Consider the following 5,378-nt stretch of genomic DNA (forward strand, 5'->3'; position numbering starts at 1 on the left):
ATCGTGGGGCAGCCCCGCCGCGCCGCGTCGTCCCCGCAAGGGCGAATCCCGCTGTGCCCGTGATCCCCCCTCACCCCCGCGGTGCTCACCTCTGCGCGGCGGCGGGAGGGCGAGCGGAGCCGTCCGGTAGCGGTGAGGCGGGGAGCGGTGATGTCAGGCCGCGGGCTCCGCCCTCCTGCCCATGTGCCCGCCGGCGGCCGCCACACGTCCGCGCCGGGCGGAACGGCACGGAGCGGCACGGAACGGAGCGGCACGGAACGGAACGGCACGGCCAGGCTCACCCCATGGCCCAGCACGGCATGGCACGCCACGGCTTGGCACAACCCGGCCCGGCTCGGCACAACCCGGCCCGGCTCGGCACAGCCTGGCCCGGCCCGGTTCGGCACAGCCAGGCTCACCGCATGGCCCGGCACAGCCCGGCCCAGGGGCGAGGGTTTGGGAGCGGTGAGAGCCCTCCAGCCCTGGCCCCGCTCCCCGCTGCGCCCGCCCGGGTGGCGTTGCCACGCCGAGGTGAAATGCAGAGGGACGGGAGGGCATCGCTCTGGGGGCTGCAGCAGACGTGGTGCCCGTTACGGGCAGGAGTCGAAGGCAGACCTTAATTCTCTATTTATAAGTGCATTTCAGAGCCAGCCAGGGTTTCATTTTAATGGGAGGGTGCGGCTTGGTGCGCCTCTCTCCCTGCTATCAGGGGCCGAGCACTTGCTCTTAAAAGCTGTGCCACGGCGTGTGGAGCAGATAATGGTTCTTGCCCCCGCGCTGGGAAAGAGTTGTCCTGTTGGAACCAGCCCGCACGCAGCCGCACGGCCCCGCTCCGATAGACCAGCGGTAGCACACTGTTAGGCTGCCGAGAGCTGGCACTAGAAGTAGTGTCTTCAGGCAAAAAAAGGGGGGTCAGACCCACAGGGATTTAAAAAAAAAAAAAAATCCCTCTGGAACTTTGGTTCAGTCTCTCAGTAGAGGAGAGGAGCATGGAGGGGGGGGCACCTGAAGGGATTGTCTCATCCACCCCCGAACCGTGGCATAGCTGGGGAGATGCTGGTGCGGTCTCTTTTTGCAGCCTGCGCAGGGGGATGTGCAGCCCCTCTGAACCGAGCATTACGTGCTTCACCGCCTCTGCAGTTAGGAGGGTTTTCTTAATCTCCTGTTCTTCGCTGACTGCCATCCCCTCCATGCCCACCTTGCCCATGGGATGTGTGTTCCTAGGGTGAAACAAGCCTCACTTCTTTCCGCTCTGCTGGGCAGGCTGTGATTTTAACCATTTCAGCCCATTCTCCACTGCTGTCCTCCATGGATGCTCTCCTGCCTCTGTGCTGCCTGCAAATGGGGCCAGCTGCCAGCCAGGGCTGTCCCAGCGTGGGGGGGTACCCACCGCCTCGCACATCCACTTTCACATCCATGGGGTGAGAGATACAGCAACCTGCCGATACGGGGAGGCTGCAGCGAAGATGTGGGATTGCTGGAGGAAGCTTGCATTGGTGGCTCCTGGTACTGGGACCTTGGATAAGACAAAGCTTCAGAGGCTGGGGGCGTTCAAGCTGCAAACTTCAAGATGCTGCGAGTTCCCTGGGTATTGGGGAATACTGGAGAGGCGAGAAAACCTATTGGCATGGTTGGGAGAAGGAGGATCGTTAGGGTTTCTGTACTTCATCATGCCTCCGTGAAGTCCATCTGTGACTGAATGCAGCCGACAGACCCACATTACTCCTTACCTCCTTCTTCCCTGTTGTGACCTCTGCCTCCTCATGTGAATCTTAGTGATACTTAATTTATATGCCATGATCAACCCTTTGTGGAGACTGAAGGAAAGAAATCGTTGACCTCTCCTGCACTTTCTGTATCTTGTTACCTGCACTCCCACATTATGTAAAGGACAAATTTTGCCTTTTAATTTATTTATAGAACCCATAGTCGTTGCCTTGTTTGCCTTGGTCATTGTGATTCATTTTACATGATTCCTCTTTGTTCTTGCAGGTCTCTGTAAAGGCATGGTTGCACCATGCGGGTCTCCCTCTGTACCTTTCCCTTGCACGGGGCAATGGCTACTGTTACGGGTTTATGATCATTTCCTTGGGTGATGACCAGCCCTCTGGGGTTCCTTTATCCCAAAGCACTGAAATCTACTTTTTTCATAGAACAGCAAACTTCGGAGTTTTTTTCCCCATAATTTTCACCAAAATATCCTCTGCTTTTCCACTTTTCTGTCACAAAGGGGCACCTCAAAATGAACACCCATTTTATACCTGTCTCCCTCTTCTCAAACCCCTGGCCAGCCCTGTCCAGGCCACCCGTTTGCTGGATGGCTTGAGTCCTGCAGCTCCAGTTTTCCTGCAGCCGTCTCAGTAGCTAGCTAAAGCCTCCCCAGCTCCCAGTCCTTGTCTGGCTTTATTGGTTGCTCAAGAAATGCCCTTGGGAACCGTCTTTCTGATGAGGTGACCTGATGTGGGCTTGCGAGGTGCCTTCATTTCTTTTCTACCCAGAGACACCCAATGTGCCGCACTCGTGCTGGACTTGGCCAGTGTTTCTGTGCGTTTATCTGGTTTTTTTTCCCCTTTCTCCTTGCTGCTCCCGAGCAAGGGTTTTTCCCGTGTGAGCTGGACCCTTCTCCCAGCAGGCATCTTTCCTGGCCCATCACTCGGTGGTCAGAGCCGCGGCTCTCTGGCAGCACCTCTGTGTCCCCGTGCCCAGCTGGCCGTGCCCCCGCCGCCCCCTCAGCCGCGATGCCACCTGCACCCCCTCCTCCCCGTCCTTCCCCTGCCGTGGGGCCGGGCAGTTGCTTTGGATCTGCTCAGGGCTGGGGCTGGCAAGCTCCGCCGGTGCCCATGTGCCGGCACAGCGTGGCACGGGCGAGCAGATGAACCTCGGCAGCTCCTGGCTGCCGGGCCAGGGAGCCGTGGGGAGCCCCCACCTTCCACGCCGTGTCTCGAGGCTCTTGCCGGGTTGCTCGAAGCATCCGAGGTGGCTGCGTGGAGGGGTGCACCGGGCCAGCTCGCCTCCTGCCCCATACCTAATCAATAAGGTGGGTGGCCCTCCCCTGTCCCAGGGCATGCCCAGGCTTTGCTGTACCCAGACACCAAGGCGGTGGTCCCCGAGCCCCCCTCGGGCTGCTTCCCCCTTGCCAGATCCCTTGGGTGCATCACGGAGGTGTACGTGCCAGCCCAAGGGCTGGTGTGGACCAGAGGCCACGGGGGATGCGGCAGCGCACCTGAGCAAATACCAGGACAAAAGCAGAGCTCGGGGACACCACCTGACCCTGCCACCCGCAATGTCACGGCAAGAGAATAGCTCCACTTTCCCCTGAAATCCAAGGGTAGTAAGCAGCAAACTTACCGTTTGCAAACCGAACCTATTTGGCAGGGTGGTCGGTAAACGTAGCTCCTCCTCTGGTCTTTCCAGAGCTGCGTTTTGGGCTGGAAACTGCTTTCTTGGGGTCCAGCGATACCGTTTGGGTTGGGAAATTGTGTTATAAGCACACCAGGAGCGTCAGGTGAGTTCGCCGGCACAGCGCACCGGACTGGCACATGGTCCCGAAACCACTGAGCCCAGAAAGGAGACGAGAGGCTGGAAAAGTGCATGTACAATGCAGACAAGGTGGAACTGATAATTTGTGGTTAATTATTGCCAGTGAGCAGAGGCCAGAAATGAATTTGGCGTGGTTGTGAAACAGAGAGCACGTGCAGGGGGAGTGACCTGGGGGCTGCAAAAATGGGCACGGGGGGGAGCTGCCATGGCTCTGTGAAGCTGGAGTTGGGCAAACAGTGTCCTTGTTGGGTGAAGAAGTAGTAGCTCTTGTTGTCCCTTGATTCTGCTGGCGTTACCTGGATGTACTGGGGGTGGTGCTGAATCCTGATGGTGCCGGGGATAGACCTGGCTGTATCCTCATGGAGCTGCAAGGAGGGAGCAGGCAGAGGGCAGAGGTTTGCGGGCAGGTTGCAGGCAGGACAAAGTGCTGCCATGTCCCTCCCAGAGTATCCCAGTTGGGGAGGGATGGGCTGTACCCCCACAGCCCTCCTCCCACCCGAGGGCTGTGCGGGGGCGATGGTGGCTGTACGGTGCTAAAAATCGATGGGGGTCCGTACCCACACCGATTGCCTGCTTCCCACCATCGGCTGTGTGTCTTCTGCTGATGATCTAGTGAAATGCCTGGATTTTGGACGAGAGGCGAGATGTGGGTGACTGCACAGCCGTGCCAGACACTTCCAGCCCGAGCGTCCTCCTGAGCACCCTGGCAGCACGGTCGTGCTGCCAGGGTGCTCAGAAGGACGCTCGGGCTGGAAATATCCGTACAGGGCTTACACACACCCAGGGTACCCTGGATTCAGCTTCTGGCCGAGCCCTGGGTCCCCACTGGGGGTCTGGCAGCATCCCCGGGGAAAGTCGGTCGGAAAGCACAGTTAACGCAGCGCTACCAGAAAACGCCTTCCTGCTGCTAATCAGCTCCCGGCAGATTATCGCTTTCGCAGCTGCCTGGCTTTTCAGAGAAAAAATGTCATTTATCAGCCCTTCACGGAGGAGACCTGGTAGAGATGCTCCGCGCTGGCGTTGCCGGGGCTCGTTCCCGCCTGTCATGCAGGCGCCATCTAGTAGGAAAAGGAGAAAAAGACCAAAAATGAAACAAGGTGGATGTTGAAATGCAGTTTCTTTCCGGGGGAACAGTTTAATCTAACACAAAGCTGCTCGTGCTGAGCCCGTGGTTTGGGAACCTGCAGCAGAATTCAATGCATGGGACATGATGAGGCACGGAGATGCCCTGAACTGGAGCACGGCTTGTCCAGGATGGGTCCTGATTTATTGGATCTAAAAATAAACTTTGACATAAAGAATCATTTCCAGGCAGCTCCTTGATAACATTGTCAGGGCTGGATTTGATTAATTAGCTGTGTGGGTTAATTGCAATATACTGGCTTGGGCTGCCACCGTCAGCTCCGGCGGGTGGCAGATGCTCCTGTTTCCAGTACCGAGGTTGTCCCATCGGCTGGAGGCTTTACTTACAGCTAAAAACCTCTCTGCCATCAATGCATGTGTGATTTCATGTCCTGAAGGCATCCGCTTTAGTCATATCGCATGATTTTACCACAAATCCCGTACTGCTGTCTTCATCTTCTAACAGTCACGTGGATTTTCAATGTGATTTCCCAGCCTTAGGGGTTTGCCAGAGAAAACCTCCCAAAATCAACCCTTCCCAGGGTGAAATAAAAGGGACTTATAACATTAATTTGCTTTAAGCAACAACAAAAAAAATCATGATTTTATACCAATCCTATGATTTTTACGCAGCTTGACTCACCCTTCCCAGTGTGGGGAGGTGATAATGCTGGGTGTCTGTTATCTGCTGTGCATGAATTCCTGCTGGCAGGCGGTCTGTCCTCTGCCGTGGATAC

The 5,378-nt window shown here is 56.9% G+C and overlaps 1 protein-coding gene across 6 annotated transcripts in view; it reads right to left on the minus strand.

Annotated features, from left to right (window-relative positions):
• Positions 1 to 142, minus strand: part of STEAP3 (STEAP family member 3, metalloreductase) — a 27,464-nt gene extending 27,322 nt beyond the window's left edge. For all 6 annotated transcript variants that reach the window (XR_774845.1, XR_774849.1, XR_774848.1 and 3 more), the window contains exon 1: positions 90 to 142. The gene's annotated coding sequence lies outside the window, so the exon portion shown is untranslated. The remainder of the gene's footprint in view (positions 1 to 89) is intronic.
• Positions 143 to 5,378: the final 5,236 nt, after the last annotated feature.

Source organism: Haliaeetus leucocephalus, unplaced genomic scaffold (genome assembly GCF_000737465.1).
Source record: "Haliaeetus leucocephalus isolate CR32 unplaced genomic scaffold, Haliaeetus_leucocephalus-4.0 Scaffold451, whole genome shotgun sequence".
Taxonomy (NCBI): domain Eukaryota; kingdom Metazoa; phylum Chordata; class Aves; order Accipitriformes; family Accipitridae; genus Haliaeetus; species Haliaeetus leucocephalus.